We start from the raw sequence: 27435 nt of genomic DNA, 5'->3' as shown, positions 1-27435 counted from the left end.
GAAAGGAAAACATAATTTCCTTGAGACTGTACATAAATCTATTTTCACAACTATTTTGAAATAAAACTGGGAGGAATAAGTATCATTTACTAAGTAACAAAGGAACTCTAGTAAATGAGGAACTCTAATAAATTTAGGTGTTACATGGATTTATGTATTAGATTTGGTATTTCTTGATGAGAACACATGGACACATAGGAGCAACACACACTGGGGCCTATTGCAGGGTGGAGGGTGGAAATAGGGAGAGGATCAGGAAAAATAACTAATGCATACTGGGCTTAATACCTGGGTGATGAAATAATCTGTACAACAAACCCCCATGACACAAGTTTTTACCTATATAACAAATCTGCACATGTACCCCTGAACTTAAAAGTTAAATTTTAAAAAATTTGGTATTTCTATTGGTTGCTTATAAAATGGTTGTTTGAGTGAGAGCCTTCTGAAAACTTTATCTTCTAGCCAAAAGCAAATATTTTTTTCAGTAAAAGGACAGATTTTATGGCACCTTTATACATAAGTTAAAAGATGGATATGATGGAAGTGAACCTTCTCATGGGATTTAAAGTGCCTCTGAAAGCTATCAATTGCTAAGAACTATAAGATTTTTCTTCATTGAATGTCATGATGATATATTCTTTGCACCAGATATGAAATAAATACATATGTGTCTATCTTTCATCTAGGAAGATAAATCAAGTGCCCTAAAAATAGTCTATTTTTCTGAAATATGTGATATTGTATATTAAGAAATAGTTGAGAGAGCGTGGTTGGGGCAACCTTTGTGCACATTTTAGTTACCATTTTAATACCATTTCATTGCTATATTCCAACAATACAGTGGAAATAGCACTAAATATAAATGCTCTTTCATATATCCTGACAAGTTTTAGAAATAATAATGGTAGCATTGTTAATATTAATGTTAAAAATTACTAAAATTTCACCTAGAAACTATTATGTACTAGGAAACATGCCAAGCACTTAAAGACAATAGAATTTAATTCACATAATTATGTTATTGTTGTAGGACTTTCTCCTTAGTTCAGCTAAAGACGGGGGTCCTTGTCACACAGCCATGAAATATTAGGCTCACAGACACCTTGAAGGGTGAGGAAAAATGGAATTTGTTGGGCAAAAAGGAAAAACAGGGAAAAAAAGGACTCTCTCCTGAGCAAGAGTCCGACTAGTACGCTTCCCACTTCACAGACTGAGTCCCAGTTTCCACCCAGGAAGAGGAAGGGCCAGGCTCTTCCCCGCTGCAAATGGAGGAATTTCTGTGGCTCCACCCCAGTGCACATTCTTCCCAGTGTGTAGGCTGGTTGGAGTTTTTCCGGGGACCCGCTTACACTTAGCTGTCTCATTATGAGGCTAGACTATTATGATCCCCATTTTACAAATGAAACTGAGACCTGAGACCTGAGACCAGGAAGGGAAGTTAGGTTGCCCCAGGCCACAGGTTAAGGTGGTGGTAATGGCATTTGCCCCAGGTGAGCCTGTTTCCAGACCCTCAGGTTTTAACTCCTACCATCTTAACCTTGTCATTCAACTCTGAGAAAAGACTTTCTTCATTTAACATGCATTTAATTTCCAGACAGAAACTACTAAAACATGGTTACAAAAATATAATGCAAGAGGAATCATTTAGCTTACTGCTGAGAATACCTGGGAATATATTTACCTCTGGATTGAGAGAAAGAAATAAGAATGCTTTCTCACTCATCTAAAATGACAGATTATCACAAATTCTAAAATAATTGATATGCAGCAGCCTTTGTTTTTAACATCCACAAAGTCAAGGGTCATGCCTTCCATTTCTTTTGTGATGTCTCATTGTGTTTAGTACACTGCCCTGCAGAGTTAAGTGGTCAACAAATGCTTGTTGATGGACTTTCCCATTGGGCACCTGTCAATATCCTACAGTGTACTTTTAAGATTTAATGAAACTGTACTCTCATAAAAGAAATGTGCTTCTGTTCTAATACCACATGAAAATCAATATATGTACTATAATGCCTTGAAAACATCCATTAATTTTTCTCTGCCTTGTCTTTCCCACCTGTTTATTGAAGAAAATAATAATTTTTTTTTTTTTTAGCAAATTGAAACATGAGGAAGTTTAGGTTTGATAACTGCTCTGAAAATACTTGTTGCTTACCTTTTAGCAGTTAGGTAGCTTACAAAACCTTTATTATATTCTCCAAATGCTAGTTTTCTTTGTTTATAATTTTTAAGTGTGGAGAAATTGAGACTGTCCATTAAAGTTACTCTGTAAATTAATGGCCAATCTACAATATGATTTGGCTGTGTGCTTGATAACCACTGTATAGGCATAATTAAATCCAGGAGACCTGGATTTCCACATCTTGTGCTATTACTACTCACTGTGTAACTCAAACTCTCTGTCCTTAATTTCCTTATTGGTATAAAGTAAGAGTTGAAGAGAATCATTTCTAAAGTTCTTTATAGGGTGATATTTTCTGATACTATTATATATTTTGTACTATATATACTATATATTCTTATATGTAGTAAATATACTATATGTTTTCATATGATTGCTCTCATTTAACTGAATTTTATGTTAAAATATGACTCATGACTCAAGGTTAGAGAAATATTGGCTTAGAATAGAAATAATGTGTGCCAAATTCTCTCAACCATGGTTCCTACCTGTAATCCCAGCATTTTGGGAGGCCAAGGGGGGCAGATCACGAGGTCAAGAGATCGAGACCATCCTGGTCAACATAGCGAAACCCCGTCTCTACTAAAGAATACAAAAATTAGCTAGGCATAGTGATGCGTGCTTGTAGTCCCAGCTACTCAGGAGACTGAGGCAGGAGAATCACTTGAACCCGGGAGACAGAGGTTGCAGTGAGCCAAGATCGCGCCACTGCACTCCAGCCTGGACACAGAGTGAGAGTCCATCCCAAAAAACAAACAAACAAAAGTGTTACTATGATTTTTAACCTTCATTCCATTTATATAATGATCTTTGTATAGACCACTGCAAATATTCTTTCATAACATAAAAATATATTTTATAAAATGTGACTATAAATGTTTGTGCTTGTTCTGAAAATTACCAATTTCTGTAACATATTAAACTGCATGCTCTCAGAGAGAGCTGTAATTTTAGAGTGAAAGGAAACTTGTAGATTATCTAACTTCATTATTTTATAGAAAATAGAGAAACTGAGGCTCAAGGAAGTTAAGCAAATTGGCCAACGTCACATAGCTATTTAGTGGTGGAACATGTAAGAATCAAGATCTCCTAACCCTTGGTCCAGTATTCTTTCATGTACTTCTCCAGAGAGTACAATTCCAGGTATACAATTTGCAGCTTTGTTTGGTACATACATATGTAGGATTGCTATGTCTTCTTGAAGGATTGACCCTTTAATTATCACATAATGTTCCTCCCTGTATGTAATAGTTTTTTTCACTCTGAATTCTACCTGTTATTAATAGAGCTACTCTTCCTTTCCTTTGAAATCTTGGGGAAATATAATTAAAAGTAAAATTTTCTGCCAATTCAGAAAACCTCTCCACAAAGAAGAGAAAGAAAACAGTTCTATTTTTGAATAAGCACTAAATCAGAATGTGATCCCCACCACAGACAATCTGCTAAAGAGATTGCAAAGAGAGAAAGAAATTCTACCCTTTTGTATAGTCAGGCAGGTATGATCTATTACATACATGTTTTCAGGATAAATGATGACTAATCCTCAAATAAGAGGACTTGAAATTTGTCACACAGTTTATCTTAAATTTACCTGATAATTAGAGTGACAGTACACGTTTACTAATTGTCTTTATCCAAAGGAAAAATAGACTTCTCATCTCTTTACAAAAGGAGGCATATTGCAACTACCCTGAGGAAGTTAGGAAGCTGAGAGATAAGGGAACTATCTTCTTTGATGATTACATTTCAAATAGATAGCTTCTGGGTTCTTGGGAAAAAAAGTTTCCTGAGTTTAAAAACTGACTGGAGGCCTATTTAGCTTTCAGAAAGATTTATATTCATCATAGGGGGCAGAGAAAGAATTCACAGTTAGAGGTTTTCTAAAAGTCTTTTTCCATTTTACATTAGGGAAAATTAATTTTTTTCTTTTTTCAATTTGGCTGTATCCTTACAGAAAGGGGAGAACACCTTGTGATTGCCAGGTGGAGGTGAAGAACAGGTTCCCCAGTTAGCCTATGCTGACCCCGATGGGGAGAGCGTCTTGTGACTGCTGGGGTGGGAAGATTTGCAGCTCCCCAACTGACGGAGATCCACACCAAGGTGGAAGTGGCCTCATTATCACTGGGTAACTGTGAAAGTCCTCTCTGTCCACTAGTCCTCCTCTGGCAACCCCTGAATAGGGAGTGGGAAGGGTGCCGTATTACTGCCAGATAGGGCATAAGTGCAGGCTGCCCCTGTGGCTGGCACGGGATAAAAAGTCCAGATCCTGTTTTGTCTTCTCTTCTATAACATAGCTCTGGTGAGGGGTTAGGGTGCTTTGTTGTAGCCTCTGGAAGGTAGAAGTCTTCCCTGCCCATTCAGCCATCATGAGCAGGGATGGGGACACAGATATTTCTGTGGTGTTTAGCTGGAGTAGAGTTATTAAAGTCTGAAAGTTTTCTGTCCTGCAAAACTGCCCCTTTCCTGGTCCTTTCACTAGAAAAGGCTGACTTGTTCGGGCTACTTTGTCTGCACCTGTTGATGTCCTGTATTGCCTACTTCTTAAGCTCCAAGTCTGGGATACCTGAGGCAAAAAGAAAACCAAGGAAACTCACCACTGTGCTAAATTCTCCAGCTAGTCAGCCTGTTCTTCAACTTTTAGAGACTTCGTATGTTTCTTTTGTAAACACTGTATAGTATTTGTAACCGTACTTGGCAGAAATAAGGAAAGCTACATCCACTTTATCTTCCTGGAAGCAGAAGTCTCTCTGTGCATATTTTGAAAACAGTGGCATAGGTCACTCAGAAGGATGTGACTAACATCCAGAAATCCAATCCCTTTCCTTCCTAACCACTCATTGTTAAGACCCATGAGGACAGGGGCTGTTTTATTCACTTCTTGATAATTTTCAGTCCTTTTGGTGTCAGTAATAAAACATTTTCTTGTCTTTATAAACAGGTTTTTCATGTCTGAGAATGCGTACCAGAGTGAAGGATAATAATTGTGGTACCCAAACGCTGCCCCTCCTATCTGAATAATTGCAACACTTTTGTTGAAAACTTAAGATAATTGTTTGACCAAAGGAAAAATGGTTCCCCTTTGTCTGATTAAAATTGTCTATTTCTTCTATCGCTTCAAGGAAGAATTTAAATGGATTTTTTAAAAATACAAAATAAGTCAAGTTAATGGTAATGATAGGGGAAGAATTTTTACTTCTGACTAAAAGAATGATAACTCATTTTGTGCTTTAATGACAACAGTAAGTAAAAATAATTATTCATGCATGCTTGCCATCTCATTAAGCATTGCTATAAAATTTTCTCCAATAAAACTCAAGTGGGTATTTTTTGCAAGGTTGGGCTTTAGGCGGTTTATTATTTCCATTAGTCTGTGGAATTTGATTACTCAATCAACCTGCTTCAGTCCAGAAAAAATTCTTAAGGCCCATTAATTTAAGGAAACTTCTTTGTAAAGTGCATGATTGTACAATGCTTTTCTTTCTTCTACTTCTATTCTATGTTTTCAATAATTCTTGTTGCAAACCACTTACCATAAGCACATTAAACACATTTCTAGCCGCAGGTATTCTAGAAACTTGAATAATAAAGATTAATATGCTGATCCAAACTCAAATACTGATCTGAGCATATCAAATATATCAAACTTCTTTTCAGCATAAAAATATATTTTCAACAGCAGAAATAAACATTTCTAGGTTTAATTACTGTAGAGGGTTTTAGGTAAAACTTAAGATTTTCTCATGGTTAAAACAGCCTCATGATCCAAAATGAATTTAGGAATATATATTGAATGTTGCATGTTGAAAATACAGTTCGCAAGGTAAAATAATACTTTGCTTCCTACTTTTTTCTAAATAAAAGAAACCACATTTCCCCACAAATCATGTAAGTAAATATAGGACTCTACACATTTCTGTGTATGCATGGTGAGGGAGTTAGTAAGTGTTGTTCTACATGGGAGCATAATCTGTAGAAGCCCTAGAAAAGCACTGTTCCTGTCATAGATGGCTTAGATGAATGACGTGAATGACTTAGATTAATAATAACTCTCTTGGGGTGGGATTCCAAACTTAGTTAAGGCCTGACATCTAATTCTAGTTTGTTTATAGGCATTACTGTTTCTCAACACTAGCAAGTTAACCTTTCTATAAATGAGAAATCTACCTTGAATCAACACAGAAACTTTAAAAAATAATTTTATTTTTTCTGGATACATAGTAGTTGTATATATTTATGGGGTACATGAGATACTTTGGTACAGGCATGCAATGCATGATAACCACATCATGGAAATCGGGTATTCATTACCTCAAGCATTTATCTTTTGTGTTACAAACAATCCAATTATACTCTGTTATTTTAAGATGCATAATTTAATTATTATTGACTACAGTCCCCCTGATGTGCTACCAAATACTAGGTCTTATTCATTCTTTCTAATTTTGTTTTGTGCCCATCAACAATCTGCATATCCTTCCCTGTACACCCTATGACCCATTCCAGCCACTGTTTCTCTATTCTCTATGTCCATGAGTTTAATTCTTTAGATTTTTAGATCTCACAAATGAGTAAAAACATGCATAGTTTCTCTTTCTGTGTCTGGCTTATATCACTTAACATAATGCCTTCCAGTTCCATCCGTGTTGTTGCAAATGACAGACTCTCATTCTTTTTTATGGTGAATAGTACTTCACTGTGCAGAGGTACCACATTTCCTCCATCCTTTCATCTGTTAATGAACACTTAGGTTGCTTCCAAATCTTAGCTATTGTGAACAGTGATGTAATAAACATAGAGGGCAAATATCCCTTTGATATACTGATTTCCTTTCTTTTAGATACATACCCAAAAGTGAGATTGCTGGATTTTATGGTTTCGGTTTTTGAAAAACCTCAAACTGTTCACCATAGTGGTTGTACCAATTTACATTCCAACCAACAGTGTATGAGGGTTCCCTTTTTTCCACATTCTCTCTGGCATTTGTCAGTTCCTGACTTTTTAAAAACCATTTTAACTGGGGTGAGATGATATTTTATTATAGTTTTGATTTGCATTTATCTGATGATCAATGATGTTAGCACATTTTCAAATGCATGTTTGTCATTTGTACGTCTTCTTTTGAGAAATTTCCATTCAAATCTTTTGCCCGTTCTGTAATTGGATATTCGATTTTTTTTTAACTTTAAGTTCTGGGATACACGTGCAGAACCTGCAGGTGTGTTACCTAGGTATATGAGTGCCATGGTACTTTGTTGCACCTATCAACCCATCACCTAGGTTTTAAGCCTGCATGCATTAGCTATTTGTCTTGATGCTCTCCCCCACTTTGTGCCTTCCCAACAGGCCCCAGTGTGTGTTGTTCCCCTCCCTGTGTCCATCTGTTCTCATTGTTCAACTTCCACTTATGAGTGAGAACATACAGTGTTTGGTTTTCTATTCCTGTGTTAGTTTGCTGAGTATGATGACTTCCAGCTTCATCCATGTCTCTGCAAAACACATGATCTCATTCCTTTTTGTGGCTGCATAGTATTCCATGGTTTATATGTGCCACCTTTTCTTCATCCAGTCCATCACTGATGGACATTTGGGTTGGTTCCATCTCTTTGCTATTGTGAATAGTGCTACAATAAACATACTGTGCATATATATTTATAATAGAATGATTTATATTCTTTTGGGTATATACCCAGTAATGGGATTGCTGGGTCCAATGGTATTTCTGGTTCTAGATCCTTGAGGAATCGCCACACTGTCATCCACAATGGTTGAACTAATTAACATTCCCACCAACAATGTAAAACCTGTTGCTATTTCTCCACAGCCTTGCCATCATTAATTGTTGTGATTTTTTAATAATTGCCATTCTGACTGGCATGAGATGGTATTCCATTGTGGTTTTGATTTGCATTTCTCTAATGATCAGTGATGTTGAGCTTTTTTTCATGTTGGCCACATAAATTTCTTCTTTAAAGAAGTGTCTGTTCATATCCTTTGCCCACTTTTAAAAGGGTTGTTTGTTTTTTCTTGTAAATTTGTTTTAGTTTCATATAAATTCTGTATATTAGACCTTTGTCAAAAGGGTAGATTGCAAAAATATTCTCCCGCTCTGTAGGACACCTGTTCAATCTAATGATAGTTTTTTTTGCTGTGCAGAAGCTCTTTAGTTTAATTAGAACCCATTTGCCAATTTTAGCTTTTGTTACAGTTGCTTCAGGAGATGTCATCATAAAAGCTTTGCCCATGCCTATGTCCTGAATGGTATTGCCTAGGTTTTCTTCTAAGGCTTTTATGGTTTTGCGTTTTATATTTAAGTCTTTAATCCATCTTGAGTTAATTTTTCTATAAGGTGTAAAGAAGGGGTCCAGTGTCAATTTTCTGCATATGGCTAGCCAGTTTTCCCAGCACCTATTATTAAATAGGGAATACTTTCCCTATTCCTTGTTTTTGTTAGGTTTGTTGAAGATCAGATGGTTGTAGATGTGTAGTCTTCTTTTTATTTTTTTGAGACGGAGTCTCACTCTGTCATCCAGACTGGAGTGCAGTGGCAAGATCTTGGCTCACTGCAAACTTTGCCTCCCCCCAGGTTCAAGCGATTCTCCTTCCTCAGCCTCCCAAGTAGCTGTGACTACAGGTGCACACCACCATGCCCAGCTAATTTTGATATTTTTAGTAGAGATGGGGTTTCACCATGTTGGTCAGGCTGGTCTTGAACTCCTGACTTCATGATCCACCTGCCTCGGCATCCTAAAGTGCTGGGATTACAGGCATGAGCCACCGTGCCTGGCATGTGCTCTTATTTCTGAGGTCTCTATTCTGTTCCAGTTGTCTATGTGTCTGTTTTGGTACCAGTACCATAGTGTTTTGGTTCCTGTCGCCTTGTGGTATAGTTTGAAGTCAGGTAGCATGATGCCTCCACCTTTGTTCTTTTTGTTTAGGATTGTCTTGGCTATATGGGTTCTACTTTGATTCCACGTGAAATTTAAAGTAGTTTTTTTTTTCCTAATTCTGTGAAGAATGTTAATGGTAGTTTGATGAGAATAGCATTCAATCTATAAATTATTTTGGGCAGTATGGCCATTTCATGACGTTGATTCTTCCTATCCATGAGGATACAATGTTTTTCCATTTGCTTGTGTCCTCTCTTATTGCCTTGAGCAGTGGTTCGTAGTTCTCCTTGAAGAGTTTCTTCATATCCCTTCTTAGCTATATTCCTAAATATTTTATTCTCTTTGTAGCAGTTGTGAATGGAAGTTCATTGATGATTTGGCTCTCTGCTTGTCTATTGTTGATGTATAGGAACTCTTGTTATTTTTGCACATTGATTTTGTATCCTGAGACTTTACTGACATCGCTTATCAGCTTATGGGCTGAGATGATGGGGTTTGCAGATATCATCTGCAGACAGAGACAGTTTGATTTTGTCTCTTCCCAATTGAAGACATCTTTTCTTTCTGTTGCCTGATTGCCCTGGCTGGAACTTCCAATACTATGTTGAATAGAAGTGATGAGAGAGGACATCCTTACCTTGTGCCAGTTTTCAAAGGGAATGCTTCCAGCTTTAGCCCATTTAGTATATCAGTTGTGGGTTTGTTATAAATAGCACTTATTATTTTGAGATATGTTCCATCAATACCTAGTTTATTGAGAGTTTTTAACCTGAAGGTATGTCGAATTTTATTGAAGGCCTTTTCTGCATTTATTGAGATGATCATGTGGTTTTTATCATTGGTTCAGTTTGTGTGATGGATTACGTTTATTGATTCACTTATGTTGAACCACCCTTGCATCCCAGTGGTGAGGCTGACTTGATAGTGGTGGATAAACTTTTTGATGTGGTGCTGGATTTGGTTTGCCAGTATTTTATTGAGGATTTTTACATCTATGTTGATCAGGGATGTTGGCCTGAACTTTTCTTTTTTTGTTGTGTCTCTGCCAGGTATTGGTATCAGGATGATGCTGGCCTCATAAAATAAGTTAGGGAGGAGTCCTCACTTTTCAATTATTTCAAATAATTTCTGAAGGAATGGTACCAGTTCCTCTTTGTACCTCTGGTAGAATTTGGCTGTGAATCCATATGGTCCTGGGATTTTTTTTGTTTTTTTTGGTTGGCATACTATTACTGCCTTAATTTCAGGAGGTGTTATTGGTCTATGCAAGGATTTGACTTATTCCTGGTTTAGCTTTGGGAGGGCATATGTGTCCAGGAATTTATCCATTTCTTTTAGATTTTCTTTTAGTTTATTTGTGTAGGGTTGTTTATAGTATTCTCTGATGGTAGTTTGTATTTCTGTGAGGTCAGTGATGATATCCCCTTTATCATTTTTTATTGTGTTGATTTGAGTCTTCTCTCTTTTCTTCTTTATTAGTTTAGCTAGCAGCCTATTTTGTTAATTTTTTTCAATAAACCAGCTCCTGGATTCACTAATTTTTTGAAGGGTTTTTTTGTGTCTCTGTCTCCTTCATTTCCACTCTGATCTTAATTATTTATTGTCTTCTGCTAGCTTTTTTATTTCTTTGCTCTTGCACCTATAGTTCTCTTGATTTGAGATCTTTCTAGCTTTCTGATGTGGGCATTTAGTGCTATAAATTTCCCTCTTAAAACTGCTTTAGCTGTGTCCCAGAGATTCTGGTACATCATCTGTTTGTTCTCATTGGTTTCAAAGAACTTCTTGATTTCTGCCTTAATTTCATTATTTTCCCGGAATCATTCAGAGCAGGTTGTTCAATTTCCATGTAATTGTGTGGTTTTCAGTGAGTTTCTTAATTCTGAGTTCTAATTTGATTGCACTGTGGTCTAAGAGACTGTTTGTATGATTTCTGTTCTTATGCATTTGCTGAGGAGTGTTTTACTTCCAATTGTGTGGTCAATTTTAGCATAAGTTCCATGTGGCTCTGAGAAGAATGTATATTCTATTGTTTTGGGGTAGAGAGTTCTGTAGATATTTATTAGGTCCATTTGATCCAGAGCTGAGTTCAAGTCCTGAATGTCCTTGTTAATTTTCTGTCTCATGGATTTGTCTAATATTGCCAGTGGGGTGTTATAGTCTCTCACTATTATTGAGTGGGAGTCTAAGTATCTTTGTAGGTCTCTGAGAACATGTTTTATGAATCTGGGTGCTCTTGTATTGGGTGCATATGTATTTAGGATAGTCAGCTCCTCTTGTTGAATTGTTCTCCTTACCATCATGTAATGCCCTTCTTCTTCTTCTTTTTTTTAATCTTTTTTGGTTTAAAGTCTGTTTTATCAGGAACTAGAAATCCAACCCCTGTTTTTGTTTTTTGTTTTTTGTTTTTTTTTTGCTTTCCATTTGCTTGGTAAATATTCCTCCATCCCTTTATTTTGAGCCTACGGTATCTTTGCACGTGACATGGGTATCCTGAATACAGCACACTGATGGGCCTTGACTCTTTATCCAATTTGTTTGCCAGTCGGTGCTGGGTCTTTTTTTTTTTTTTTTTTTTTGACAGACTCTTTCTCGGTCGCACAGGCTGGAAAGCAGTAGCATGATCTCGGCTCACTGGAACCTCTACCTCCCAGGTTCAAGCAATTATCCTGCCTCAGCCTCCTGAGTAGCTGGGACTACAGGCACCCACCACCACACCTGGTTAATTTTTTTGTATTTTTTAGTACAGATGGGGTTTCACCATGTTGCCTAGGCTGGTTTCGAACTCCTGACTCAGGCAATCCACCCACCTTGGCCTCCCAAAGTGCTAGGATTACAGGCATGAGCTACCACACCCAGCCTAGTCTGTGTCTTTTAACTGGGACATTTAGACCATTTACATTTAAGGTTAATATTGTTATGTGTGAATTTGATTCTGTTGTCATGCTAGCTGGTTATTTTGCACACTAGTTGATGCTGTTTCTTCATGATGTCAATGGTGTTTATATTTTCTTGTGTTTTTCAGTGGCTAGTACTGGTTTTTCCTTTCCATATTTAGTGCTTTCTTCAGGAGCTCTTGCAAGGCAGGCCTGGTAGTGATGAATTCCCTCAGCATTTGCTTGTCTGAAAAGGATTTTATTTCTCCTTCACTTATGAAGCTTAGTTTGGCTGGATATGAAATTCCAGGTTGAAAATTCTTTTCTTTAAGAATGTTGAATATTGGCCCCTACTCTCTTGTGGCTTGTAGGGTTTCTGCTGAGAGGTCCGCTATTAGTCTGATGGGCTTCCCTTTGTAGGTGACCTGGCCTTTCTCTCTGGCTGCCTTTAACATTTTTTCCTCATTTTGACCTTGGAGAATCTGATCATTATGGGTCTTGGGGTTTGTGTTCTCATGGAGTATCTTAGTGGTGTTCTCTGTATTTCCCGAATTTGAATGATGGCCTGTCTTGCTAGGTTGGGGAAGTTCTCCTGGATAATATCCTGAAGTGTGTTTTTCAACTTGAATCCATTCACCCTGTCTCTTTCAGGTACTCCAATCAGTCGTTGGTTTGGTCTTTTTACATAGGCCCATATTTCTCAGAGATTTTGTTTTTCCTTTTTATTTTTTTTCTCTTTTGTCTGCCTGCCTTATTTCAGCAAGATAGTCTTCCAACTCTGATACTCTTTCTTCCACTTGATCAATTCTGCTATTTATACTTGTGTATGGTTCACGAAGTTCTCATGCTATGTTTTTCAGCTCTGTTGGTCATTTGTTTCTATCTGAACTGGTTCTTCTAGTTACCACCTCCTCTAACATTTTGTCAAGGTTCTTAGCTTCTTTGCATTGGGTTAGAACATGCTCTTTTACCTTAGTGAAGTTTGTTATTACCCACCTTCTGAAGCCTACTTCTGTCAATTTGTCTGTCTCATCCTCCATCCAGTTCTGTACCCTGTTGGAGAGGTGTTGCAATTATTTGGAAGAGAAGAGGCACTCTGGCCTTTTGGGTTTTAAGCATTTTTTCATTGATTTTTTTTTCTCATCTTCACGATTTTTTCTAGTTTTGATCTTTGAGGCTGTTGACCCTTAGATGAGGATTTTGTGTGGACTTTTTTGTTGATGCTGTTATTGTTGCTTTCTGTTTGTTTTTCTTTCAGTAGTCAGGTCCCTCTTCTGTAGGGCTGCTGCAGTTTGCTGGGGGTTCACCTCATGCCCTGTTCACTTCTGTGCCTGGAGATGTCATTCAAGGAGGCTGGAGAAGAGCAAAGGTGGATGCCTGCTTCTTCCTCTGGGATCTCTGGCCTTGAGGGGTACTGACCTGCTGACAGTAGGAACACTTCTGTGTAGGATGTCTGACAACCCCTGTTGGGGGATCTCACTCAGTTGAGTGGCATAGGAAGCAGGACCCATTTAACAAGCCACTTTGGCTGTACCTTGGTGAGGAGGTGTGCTATGCTGGGGGAAAACCTACTAATCTGGGCTGTCCAGATTCCTCAGAGCACCTCTCTTGACTGAGGGTGGCTCCCCTGCCCCCTGTGGCTCTCAGGTGGGTGGCTGCTACCACACTGCACTTCCTTCCTCACTGTGGGTCATACCTGCCGCCTAGTCAGTCCTAATGACAGGACCAGGATACCTCGGTTGCCAGTGCAGGATTTGCACACTGTTTGGATCTTTTTGATGGTTGCCTCTGATTGCCACTGCTTCTAGTTGGCCATCTTGGCCCCACCCCACATTCTTAGATTTTTTTCTTTTTCTTTTTTTTTTTTGAGACAGGGTCTTGCTTTGTCACCAGGCTGGGGTGCAGTGGCACGATCTCAGCTCACTGCAATTTCCACCTCCCAGGTTCAAGCAATTCCCCTGCCTCAGCCTCCCAAGTAGCTGGGATTACAGGTGCACACCATCACACCCAGCTAATGTTTGTATTTTTACTAGAGACGGGGTTTCACCATGTTGGCCAGGATGGTCCTGATCTCCTGACCTTGTGATCTGCCTGCCTTGGCCTCCGAAAGTGTTGGAATTACAGGCGTGAGCCACCAAGCCCAGCCAGATTTTTTCTTATAGAGTTGCTTGAGCTCTTTATATATTCTGGTTATTAATCCCTTGTCAGATGGGTAGTTTGCAAATATTTTCTCCAATTCTGTGATTTGTCTCTTCACTTTCTTGATTATTTTCTTTACTGTGCAGAAGCTTTTTAAACTTGATGTGATCCCATTTGTCCATGTTTTCTTTGGTTGCTTATGCTTGTGGGGTATTACTCAAGAAATTTTGCCCAGACCAATTTACTGGAGTTTCCCCCAAGGTTTTCTTTTACTAGTTTCATAGTTTAAGGCCTTAGATTTAAGTCTTTAATCTATTTTGTTTGGATTTTTGCATAAGATAAGAGATGGGGATCAAGTTTCATTCTTCTGCATATAGATAACCAGTTTTCCCAGCACCATTTGTTGAAGAGACTGTCTTTTCACTAATGTATGTTCTTGGCACCTTTGTCAAAAATGTGTTTACTGTAGGTATGTGGATTTATTTCTGGGTTCTCTACTCTGTTCCATTGGTCTGTGTGTCTGGGATATTTTTGTTTGTTTTTTTTGCCAGTACCATGCTGTTTTGGTTACTGTAGCTCTGTAGTATAATTTGAAGTCAGATAATATGATGCATCCAGTTTTTTTCTTTTTACTCGGGATAGCTTTGGCTATTCTGGGTCTTTTGTGATGTCATATCAATTTTAGGATTGTTTTTTCTATTTCTGTGAAGAATGTCATTGGTATTTTTATAGGGATTAGGGATTGTGTTGAATCTATAGATTGCTTTGTGTAGTATGGATATTTTAGCAATATTAATTCTTCCAATTCATGAACATGGAATATCTTTCCACTTTGGAGTGCCCTCTTCAATTTCTTTCATCAATGTTTTATAGTTTTTATTGTAGAAATCTTTTACTTCTTTGGTTAATTCCTAGGTTTTTAATTTTATTTGTGGCTATTGTAAATGGAATTACTTTTTAATTTATTTTTCACATTGTTGACTACTGGCATACAGAAATGCTACTAATTTTTATATGACGATTTTGTATCCTGCAACTTTACTGAATTTGTTTATCAGTCCTAATACTTTTCTTGTAGAGTCTTTTGGTTTTTCCAAGTATAAGATCATATCGTCTGCAAAGAAGGATAATTTGACATTTTACTTTCCAATTTGGATGCCCTTTATTTCTTTCTCTTGTCTAATTGCTCTAGGTAAGACTTCCAGTAAAGTGTTGAATAACAATGGTAAAAGTGAGCAATCTTGTAGTATTTGAGATCTATGAGGAAAAGCTTTTAGTGTTTTTATATTCTGTATAATACTAGCTGTAGGTCTGTCATAAGCAGATTTTATTATGTTGAGGTATGTTCCTTCTCCACCCAATTGTTGAGGGTTTCTATTATGAAGGCATGTTGAACTTTATCAAACGGTTTTCAGCATCATTTGAAGTGATCTATGGTTTTTGTCCTTCATTCTGTTGATATGATGTTTCACAGTGATTGTTTTGCATATGTTGAACCATCCTTACAGCCCTGATGTAAATCCTACTTGGTCATGATGAATGTTATTTTTAATATATTGTTGAATTTAGTTTACTAGTATTTTGTTGAGTATTTTTGAATCAATATTCATCAGAGCTATTGGCTGATAGTTTTCTTTTTTTGATGTATCTTTGTCTGGTTTTGTTATCAGGACAATAATGACCTCATAGATGAGTTTGGAAGTATCTCCTCTTCCTCTATTTTTCAGAACAGTCTGAGTGGTATTGGTATTGCTTTTTGAAACAATTGGTAGAATTCAGCTGTGAATCCATCTTGTCCTGGGTTTTTCTTTACTGGGAGACTTTTTATTACAGCTTTGATTTTATTACTTGTTATTGGTCTGTTCAGGTGATGGATTTCTTCATTATTCAATCTTGGTTGGTTGTAAATGTCTATGAATTTTTTTATTTATTCTAGATATTCCGATTTATTGGCATTTAGTTGATCATGCTAGCCACTAATGATCCTTTGAATTTCTGTGGTATCCATTGTAATTACTTCTTTTTTCATATCTGATTTTACTTATTTGGGTCTCCTCTCTTTTTTCTTAGCTAGTCTAGCTAAAGATTTGTCAATTTGGTTCATCTTTTCAAAAAAATCACAACTATTTGTTTCATTCATCTGTTATATTGTTTATCTTCATTTCAAATTTATTTATTTCTGTTCTTATTTTTAGTATTTCTTCTACTAATTTTGGATTTGGTTTGCTCTTGATTTTCTAGTTCTTTAAGATGCATCATTAAGTTATCTACTTGAAGTTTTTCTTCTATTTTATGTAGGCATTTATAGCTACAAATTTTCCTCTTAGTACTGTTTTTGCCATATCACATAGGGTTTGGTATGTTGTCTTTCCATTATCATTTGTTTTGAAAAAAAATTTCAATTTCCTTTTTAATTTCTTTATTGACCCACTATCATTCAGGAGCATATTGTTTAATTTCCATGTGTTTATGTAGTTTCCAAAGTTCTGCTTCTTGTTGATTTCTAGTTTTATTCCACTGTGGTCAGAGATGACACCTGAAATTTCTTGAACTTTTTTGAATGTTTTAAAACTCTTTTTGTGACATAACATATGGTCTATCCTTGAGAATGATCCATGTGGTGAGGAAAATGTGTATTCTGCATCTGTTGGATGAAATGTTCTGTATATATCTATTAGGTTCATTTGGTCTATAATGCAAGTTAAGTCCCATTTTTTGTTGTTGTTGTCATTGATTTTCTGTCTGGAAAATCTTTCCAATGTTTAAAGTGGGGTGTTGAAATCTCCATCTATTACCTACTGGGATCTCTCTCTCTCTCTCTCTCTCTCTCTCTCTTTAGTTCTTATAATATTTGCTTGATATATCTGGGTGCTGCAGTGTTGGGTGCATATATATTTAAAATTGTTATATCCTTATGCCAAATTGACTAATGGATCAGTATGTAATTACCTTCTTTATCTCTTTTTACAGTTTCTGTCTTGAAATCTATTTTGTCTGATATAAGTATAGCTACTCCTGCTCTTTTTAGGTTTCCATTGGAATGGAATATCCTTTTCCATTTCTTTATTTTCAGTCTATGTGCATATTTATCGGTGAAGTGTTGTTTTGTGTGTGTGTGTGTGTGCGTGTGTGTGTGTGTGTGTGTGTGTGTTTGACAGAGTCTCGCTCTGTTGCCCAGGCTGGAGTGCAGTGGCACAATCTTGGCTCACTGCAACCTCCACCTCCCAGGTTCAAGCAATTCTCTGCTTCAACCTCCCGAGTAGCTGGGATTACAGGCATGTGCCACCATGCCTGGCTAAATTTTTTGTATTTTTAGTAGAGGTGGGGTTTTGCCACATTGGCCAGGCTGGTCTTGAACTCTTGACCTTGTGATCTGATCCACCTGCCTCAGCCTTCCAAAGTGCTGGGATTGCAGGTGTGAGCCACCGCACCTGGCCAGTGAAGAGTTTCTTATAGGCAACAGATCACTGGGCCTTGTTTTTTTTAATCCATTCAGCCAGTCTATCTTTTTTAATTGGAGAGTTTGGTTTCTTTACATTCAATGTTATTATTGAGTAAGACATAAGTGGTGACTTACTCCTGCCATTTTGTTATTTCTTTTCTGGTTGTTTTGTGGTCTTCTCTTCCTTATTTTCTTCCTTCCCATCTTTGTTTTAATAAATGTGATTTTTCTCTGGTGGTATGCTTTAATTTCTTACTTTGAAAATTTTTTGTGTGTATATCCATTGTATGCTTTTTCAATTTGAGGTTTCTATGAGCCTTGCAAATACTATCCTATAACCTGTTGTCTTAAACAGATGACAGCTTAGCACTGATTACATAAACAAACAAACAAACATGCAGAAAAACCTAATAAAAATCCTACATTTAACTTTACCCCCACAGTGTTTAACTATTTTGTTTCTCTTTGAGACTTACTGTACTGTGTCTTTTACCCTATGACTTTAAATATTTTTATTTTTAATTTTTGCAGTACATAGTACTTGTATATATTTATGGGATACCCGAGATATTCTGGTATAGACATGCAATGCATAATAATCACATGATGACAAATTGGGTATTCATCCCCTAAAGTATAGTCCTTTGTGTTACAAACAATCCAGTTATACTCTTAGTTATTTTAAGATCCACAATTAAATTATTATTGACTATAGTTCCCCTGATGTGCTATCAAATACTAGGTCTTATTCATTCTTTGAGTCATTATTTTTGTACCCATTAACCATTTCCACCTCCCTTCCTAAACCCCCTACTACCCTTCCCGGCCTCTGGTAAACATCCTTGTATTTACTATGTCCATGGTTTCAATGGTTTTGATTTTTAAGATCTCACAAACAAGTGAGACTATGTGATGTTTGTTTTTCTGTGCCTAGCTTATTTCATTGAACATAATGATCTCTAGTTCTGTCCATGTTGTTGCAAATGACAGAATCTCATCCTTTTTTATGGCTGAATATGTACTGTCTATGCCTTAAAAAGTTGTTGTGTTACTATTTTTGATTGGTTCATCATTTAGTCTTTCTACTTAAGTCAGGAAACGTATACACACTACAATTACTGTGTTAAACTATTCCGTGTTTTTCTTTGTGCTTACTATTACCAGTGAGTTTTGTGCCTTTAGATAATTTCTTCTTGCTCATTAACATTTTTTTTCAGATTGAGGAAATCCCTTTAGCATTTCTTGTTGGACAGGTCTGGTGTTGATGAAATCTCTCAGCTTTTGTTTGTCTGGGACAGTCTTTATCCTTCATGCTTAAAGAATATTTTTACCAAATATACTATTCTAATGTAAATTTTTTTCATCACATTAAAAATATGTCATTTCACTCTCTCATGGCCTGTAAGGTTTCCACTGAAACATCAGCTGCTAGATGTATTGGAGTGCCATTGTATGTTATTTGTTTCTTTTCTCTTGCTGCTTTTAGGATCCTTTCTTTATCCTTGACCTTTGGGAGTTTGTTTATTAAATGCCTTGAAGTAGTCTTATTTGGGCTAAATCTGCATGTTGTTCTATTTCCCTCTTGTGTATTTGAATGTTGTTATCTTTCCCTAGGATTAGGAAGTCCTCTGATATTGTCTCTTTAAATAAACTCTCTACCTCCATCTCTTTCTCTGTCTCCTCCTTAAGGTCAATAACTCTTACATTTGCCCCTTTGAGACTGTTTTCTAGATCTTGTAGGTGTGCTTCATTGACTTTTTTTGTTTCCTCTGACTGTGTAATTTCAAATAGCCTGTTTCAAACTCACTAATTCTTTCTGCTTGATCATGTCTGCTATTAAGAAACTTTGATGCATTCTTCAGCATGTCAGTGGCATTTTTCAACTCTAGAATTCTTGCTTGATTCTTTATATTACAATCTCTGTTAAATTTATCTGGTAGAATTCTGAATTTCTTCTCTGTGTTATCTTGAATTTCTTTGAGTTTCCTTAAAGCAGCAATTTTGAATTCTGTGTCTGAAAGGTTACATATCTCTGTTTCTCCAGGATTGGTCCCTGGTACCTTGTTTAATTCATTTGATGAGGTCCTATTTTCCTGGATAGTGTTGATGCTTATAGATATTCTCTAGTGTCTGGGCATTGAAGAGTTAGGTATTTACTAGTCTTTATAGTCTGGGCTTGTTTGCATATGTCTTTCTTGGGGAGGCTTTCCAGGTATTCAAAGGGACTTTGGCTCCAAAACAAATAATACTGTGGTTTTTATAGACTCCCAGAGGTACCTTCTTGCTGGTCTTGGATAAGAACCTGAAGAATTCTCTTAATTACAAGGCAGAAACTCTCGTTCTTTTGTCTTACTTTCTCCCAAACATAGAGATTCTCTCTCTCTCTCTCTGTGTTGAGTCACTTGAAACTGCATATGTGGTGATGTAAGTACCCTTGTGGCCACCACCACTGGGACTCTGCTGGGTCAGACCTAAAGCCAGCACAGTATTAAACCTTGCCCAAGGGCCTTCCCTTTAGGATGGTGAATTTCTCAGTGCCCAGGCATATCCAGAGATGCTGTGTGGAAGCCAGGGATTGGAGTCAAAAATCTTAGTGATTCACCTTATGTTCTACTCTCTTGCATCCTAGCTGGCACTCAGACCACATGTATTAGTCAGGGTTTCCTAGAGGGACAGAAGTAGTGGTATATATGTATATATAAAAGGGAGTTTATTGAGTATTGACTCACACGATCACAAGGTGAGGTCCCACAATAGGTCATCTGCAAGCTGAGGACCAAGAAAGCCAGTCTGAGCCCCAAAACCTCAAATATAGGGAAGCTGACAGTCTGTGGCCAAAGGCACAAGAGCCCCTGGTAAACCACTGGCATAAGTCCAAGATTCCAAAAGCTGAAGAACTTGGAGTCTGATGTTCAAGGGCAGGAAACATCCAGCATAGGAGAAAGTTGAAGGCTGGAAGGCTCAACAAGTCTGCTCTTTCCATTTTCTTCTGCCTGCTTTATTCTAGCCATGCTGGTAGCTGATGAGCTGGTGTCCCCCAGCTTGAGAGTGGGTCTGCCTCTCCCAGTCCACTGACTCAAATATTAATCTCCTTTGGCAACACTGTCTCAGACACACCCAAGAACAATACTTTGCATCCTTCAATTCAATCAAGTTGACACTCAATATTACCCATACTGAGTTTTTCACACCCTTTCTTCCCCTTTCCATAGTCAAAGAAGCTTCTGCTTGTGGCTACCATCACCACCAGTCCCCAGGGGTTCTGCCATGCCACTGCTGATGTTAGCTTAAAGCCCAAGGGCTGTTCTGTCAGCTTGTGGTGAATGCTGTCAGGCCTGGAACTTACCCTTCAGGGCAGTGGGCTCCCCTTTGGCCGAGGGCAGGTCCAGAAATGCTGCCTAAGAGTCTAGGCCTGGACTCCAGGACCCCAAGAACCTGCTGGTTGCTCTACCCCACTGTGGCTGAGCTGGTACTAAGGTCCAAGACAAAGTCCCCTTTACTTTTCACTGTGTTTTTCTCAAATAGAAGGAGTCTTTCACCATAGCCAATAGGTGGGAATGTGCTGAGTCTCACCTGAAGCCAGCACAGCTCAGAGCCCAAGGCCAATAGCTTACACCCTGGGTATCACTGCTGGTTATTCAGGGCCCAAGGGCTCTTTAGTCAGCAGGTGGTGAATTCTGCCATGACCAGGCCCTTCACCTCAAGGCAACAGGATCCCTTTTTGCCCAGGACTTGCCTAGAAATGTCATCTGGGAGCTAGGGCCTGGAATGGGGCCTCACAACTCTACCTGGTGCCTATCCTATTGTGGCTGAACTGGCATCCAAAAGGCAAAACAAAGTCCTCTTTCATCTTCACTCTCCTCTCCTTAAACAGAAGAAAGGAATCACTTTTGTTGCTATGAGTTGTACTTGCTGGAGTTGGAGAGGAGATGGTGCAAACCCTAACATAGCAACTTTTAATGAGAATTAAAAAGAAGTTACTTTGAAGATCAAAGTCACACTTATAACACCAGTCTATCATGATAAATATAATTTTATTTTTCCTTCTTAATCAAGTCAGGCTTTTGCATGTGTTCAAATTAAATGACTGCTCATAAGATTTTATATTAGGTGTTTGGGAGTGTCGTTCCTCTGCTCAGAAATACCTCACTAATGGCAAGGTCATCTTGCCAGATATACTTAAGTGTCTGCCAATTTGACTTAAGACTAATTGTCTTTATAATGTTACACATTTTTCAAATAGGAAGTAAAAATATGTTTAGTTGCTCAAACTCATTGGAGCTCATTTGTTCAGTTAATTAGTTTATCTGTCACTTATTAAAAGGAATAGGACAGATAATGATTTTGAATAATGTACATGTTGTTAATATCAATGGGGATAACACACACACAGATACACACGCACACACACACAGACCACACACACACACACATAGACCCCCCCCCACACACACACATATATTTAAAATGTTTACTGTATCTCTTATGAGAAGTATAAGCCCTTAATTCATTCTCTTGATTATGGGATCATAGAAGTCTAAAAGCATCCCCAGGTTGGATGATACCAGGGTATTTCCCATATGCATGGGTGAGTAGTTAATATTCACAGCGATGGAGTTGACATGTCTTTTTTTTTTCCCCAGATGTATGATCTCACTTATATGGGGAATCCGAGAAGTCAAGCTAATAGAAGCAAAGAGTATAATGGTGGTTGGCAGGGCATGGGGAGTGAGGGAGTAGGGAAATGGTGGTCCAAGGGTACAAAGTTTCAATTAAACAGGATGAATATGTTCTGGGGACTTACTGTACAGAAGAAGGACTGTAGTTAATAATAATTATTGTACACTTGAAAATTGTTAAGAGGGTGGTTCTTAAATATTCTCACCACACACAAAAAATGATGAGTTTTGTGAGGTGCTGTGTACATTAATTAGCTTTACTTAAGCATTTCACAATTTTACATATATCAAAACATCATACTGTATAGAGTAAATATATCTAACTTTGACAGTTTTACCTTAATAAGCTCTGGGAGAAAAATATGATTTTTTTAGCTTTTTTTTTTATTTTTTGAGATGGAATCTCCTTCTGTCGCCCAGGCTGGAGTGCAGTGGTGCAACCTCAGCTCAGTGCAACCTCTGCCTCCCAGGAGGTTGCCCTGAGCCAAGAATCAAGCAATTTTCTAGCCTCAGCTTCCTGAGTAGCTGAAATTACGGGTGTGTGCCACCATGCCTAGCTATTTTTTGTAATTTTAGTAGAGACAAGGTTTCATCATGATGGCCAGGCTAGTCTTGAACTCCTTACCTCAAGTGATCTGCCTGCCTTGGCCTCCCAAGGTTCTTGGATTACAGGCATGAGCCACCGTGCCTGGCCTCTTTTCAGCTTTTTAAATATGGGAAGTTCTATGGGTAAAAATTGCCATATATAAGAGACATAGTTTTAGAGAGTCATCAATTAGCATGGGGTTTGAACTTGTGAAGGTAAGGATGATGTATTATACTGATTTTTATTACTTTAAATATAAACATTAAATAGTGACATTGAAAATATTAGAGAAACAAGTATAAAAGAGCAGAAAATTTATATATATATATATATACATAAAAGAGCAGAATATATATATGTATATATAGCATAGGAAGTATCCTTTTTTTAAGATGCCTAGCAATCAGGATATTTTTCATCTTTCCATGTTGTGCATGCTTAGTGCCTTCTACTAATCATTGAAACTGAGTGTCTCGATGGTCTGATCTGTAAAATGGAGATAATGGCATCCTTACCATAATTACCTAACAGGGATTTGGTGAGGGATAAGACTTTTCAAGGAACTCCTCAAAAACCATTACATAAATACAGAGTTTTACTATAACTATGTGGGAGTATGTCCTTTGAAACCCATTAGGGAAGAGAGTGTCAGACGTCTTAAAAGTCAGTGTAATATCTCATGCTTGTTCCCAAACATATGATATTGCTGTAGACATTAGTTTTGTTTTCTTTTTAATTGTAGAAGTTAATGGGATTAAATTCTAGATTTTCATACTTCCTTTTAAAAAATTAAACATTTCTTAAATATTTAAGAATTGTTTAGTATTTATAATTTTAAATACCAAAAGAGAAACTAATTTTCCCGCACTGCTCCAAAAAATAATTTTTTTCTAAAAATAAAAGTTTAAATATACTTGGAAATGGCTTATCAGTGAATGGCTCCTATATAGGTAAGAATCTTCTCTTTTATTTCTAACGATTTAGGCATATATTATGAACTCTTTCAACATGTAGTCCTCCTTCACCTTCCAATGTAATAATATCCTTGCCTATCTTTACCATTTTTCTTTGTTCATAAAGGTAGTATCTTTTTTTTTTTTTTTTTTTTTGAGGCTTAAGCTAACCCTTGATCTCCTTGATCCCACTGTCAAACATTTTACTCTTCAACCCGGGTTTGTTTTTCCAACTACATATTGAGGTCTCTATATTCTATATTAGTATATTCATTGTCTTATAGGAACTCATGAAATGTGTGCTGAATAAATAATGGTCATAGCTGAGATTAAGATTATTTGTCAGAAAAACCTATGACCAGTGATGATGAGCATTTCTTCATGTGTTTTCTGGCTGCATAAATGTCTTCTTTTGAGAAGTGTCTGTTCATGTCCTCTGCCCACTTTTTGATGGGGTTGTTTGTTTTTTTCTTGTAAATTTGTTTGAGTTCATTATAGATTCTGGATATTAGCCCTTTGTCAGATGAGTAGGTTGAAAAAATTTTCTCCCATTTTGTAGGTTGCCTGTTCATTCTGATGATAGTTTCTTTTGCTGTGCAGAAGCTCTTTAGTTTAATGAGATCCCATTTGTCAATTTTGGCTTTTGTTGCCATTGCTTTTGGTGTTTTAGACATGAAGTCCTTGCCCACGCCTATGTCCTGAATGGTATTGCCTAGGTTTTCTTGTAGGATTTTAATGGTTTTAGGTCTAACATATAAGTCTTTAATCCATCTTGAATTAATTTTTGTATAAGGTGTAAGGAAGGGATCCAGTTGCAGCTTTCTACATATGGCTAGCCAGTTTTCCCAGCACCATCACTGGCCATCAGAGAAATGCAAATCAAAACCACAGTGAGATACCATCTCACACCAGTTAGAATGGCCATCATTAAAAAAGCAGGAAACAACAGGTGCTGGAGAGGATGTGGAGAAATAGGAACACTTTGACACTGTTGGTGGGACTGTAAACTAGTTCAACCATTGTGGAAGTCAGTGTGGCGATTCCTCAGGGATCTCGAACTAGAAATACCATTTGACCCAGCCATCCCATTACTGGGTATATACCCAAAGGACTATAAATCATGCTGCTATAAAGACACATGCACACGTATGTTTATTGCGGCACTATTCACAATAGCAAAGAGTTGGAACCAACCCAAATGTCCAACAACGATAGACTGGATTAAGAAGATGTGGCACATATACACCATGGAATACTATGCAGCCATAAAAAATGATGAGTTCGTGTCCTTTGTAGGGACATGGATGAAACTGGAAAACATCATTCTCAGTAAACTATCACAAGGACAAAAAACCAAACACCGCATGTTCTCTCTCATAGGTGGGAATTGAACAATGAGAACTCATGGACACAGGAAGGGGAACATCACACTCCGGGGACTGTTGTGGGGTGGGGGGAGGGGGGAGGGACAGCATTAGGAGATACACCTAATGCTAAATAACGAGTTAATGGGTGCAGGAAATCAACATGGCACATGGATACATATGTAACAAACCTGCACATTGTGCACATGTACCCTAAAACCCTAAAGTATAATAAAAAAATAAATAAATAAAAAAAAAGAAAAACATATGACTATTTCATTAGTTAAGTTGCTTTCACAGTATTTGATTTGATACTCTACATACCATTATAAACAAGTAGGAAAATATATTGGGTAAAACTGTGATGTCAACATTTATAAAACATATTTAAGACTAACTATAGTAAGAAATATGTGGCATATTATGTTGAAAAACAAAGCACTGTGGATAAACATGCAAGAAGACAGAAATAAGTGAGTATGGACATCCATTTCCTGTATGGGAAGATGAAATTCTCTAAATGTAAACTATTTACAAATTAATTTGCAAATTTTTGAGATTCAGTTAAAATCTCAATAAATATTGTAGTTTTCAACAATGTAAAATCAAAATTTAATAATAATAAAAACTGTAGACTTGGTGATAGAGCTAGACCCTGTCTTTAATTGAAAAAATAAAACATTAATAACTGGCTGGTGATAGTCAATATATTTTAAATTAGTTAAGATGGGATTTACCTTACCAAATATCAAATGAAATTATAAAACTACAGTTATTGAAACATAAATTATTAAGCCAAGTAGGGTATTAGACCTCAAAAACGAACCTGATATCATAGTTTCATGTATGATAAAGATGACATTTGTCATTTGATTGTAATTACATCTGATTCTAGCTTTGGAAATCTGCCAACACTGTTACTTTCTGAGTAGCTTACTTAGTGGAGTTTACCTATATATTTATTTTTTTATAGAACCAGTTTATTTATTCAACTGTTTTTCACATTTTAATTAACTGCTTACACACATACACACACATATAGTATTTTTTATCCTTTCATTGATTTGTCGAATACAATTTTTCTAAATTTTCTAATACAAAGCTTGCTTTTCCTTATTTTATTTTTTTATTTTTTTATTATACTTTAAGTTTTAGGGTACATGTGCACAACGTACAGATTAGTTACATATGTATACGTGTGCCATGTTGGTGTGCTGCACCCATTAACTCATCATTTAACGTTAGGTGTATCTCCTAATGCTATCCCTCCCCCCTCTCCCCACCCCACAACAGGCCCTGGTGTGTGATGTTCCCCTTCCTGTGTCCATGTGTTCTCATTGCTCAGTTTCCACCTATGAGTGAGAACATGTGGTGTTTGGTTTTTTGTCCTTGCCATAGTTTGCTGAGAATGATGGTTTCCAGCTTCATCCATGTCCCCACAAAGAACATGAACTCATCATTTTTTATGGCTGCATAGTATTCCGTGGTGTGTATGTGCCATAATTTCTCAATCCAGTCTATCATTGATGGATATTTAAGTTGGTTTCAAGTCTTTGCTATTGTGAATAGTGCCGCCATAAAAATACGTGTGCGTGTGTCTTTATAGCAGCATGATTTATAATCCTTTGGGTGTATACCCAGTAATGGGATGGCTGGGTCAAATGGTATTTCTAGTTCAAGATCCCTGAGGAATCACCACACTGACTTCCACAATGGTTGAACTAGTTTACAGTCCCACCAACAGTGTAAAAGTGTTCCTATTTCTCCACATCCTCTCCATCACTTGTTGTGTCCTGACTTTTTAATGATGGCCATTCTAACTGGTGTGAGATGGTATCTCATTGTGGTTTTGATTTGCATTTCTCTGATGGCCAGTGATGATGAGCATTTTTTCATGTGTTTTTTGGCTGCATAAACGTCTTCTTTTGAGAAGTGTCTGTTCATATCCTTCGCCCACTTTTTGATGGGGTTGTTTTTTTCTTGTAAATTTGTTTGAGTTTATTGTAGATTCTGGATATCAGCCCTTTGTCAGATGAGTAGGTTGAAAAAATTTTCTCCCATTCTGTAGGTTGCCTGTTCACTGTGATGGTAGTTTCTTTTGCTGTGCAGAAGCTCTTTAGTTTAATTAGATCCCATTTGTCAATTTTGGCCTTTGTTGCCATTGCTTTTGGTGTTTTAGACATGAAGTCCTTGGCCATGCCTATGTCCTGAATGGTATTGCCTAGGTTTTCTTCTAGGGTTTGTATGGTTTTAGGTCTAACATTTAAGTCTTTAATCCATCTTGAATTAATTTTTGTATAAGGTCATCAGATATTAGATCTTTT

At 37.2% G+C, this 27435-nt stretch overlaps 1 protein-coding gene and 1 long non-coding RNA gene across 4 annotated transcripts in view; one reads left to right on the top strand and one right to left on the bottom strand.

Moving 5' to 3' along the window:
* LINGO2 (leucine rich repeat and Ig domain containing 2) overlaps positions 1 to 27435 on the top strand; it is a 1366613-nt gene that overhangs the window by 1041396 nt on the left and 297782 nt on the right. The gene's annotated exons all lie outside the window — the stretch shown is intronic.
* LOC115832503 lies at positions 18913 to 22385 on the bottom strand. The gene is made up of 3 exons (XR_004028021.1): positions 22374 to 22385; positions 21262 to 21265; positions 18913 to 19108 (listed from the first exon to the last, which is right to left on the bottom strand). It is a non-coding gene; the product is annotated as an uncharacterized LOC115832503 (long non-coding RNA).

This window comes from Nomascus leucogenys, chromosome 22a (genome assembly GCF_006542625.1).
Source record: "Nomascus leucogenys isolate Asia chromosome 22a, Asia_NLE_v1, whole genome shotgun sequence".
Lineage (NCBI taxonomy): Eukaryota > Metazoa > Chordata > Mammalia > Primates > Hylobatidae > Nomascus > Nomascus leucogenys.
This window is presented reverse-complemented; position numbering and strand designations above follow the sequence as displayed.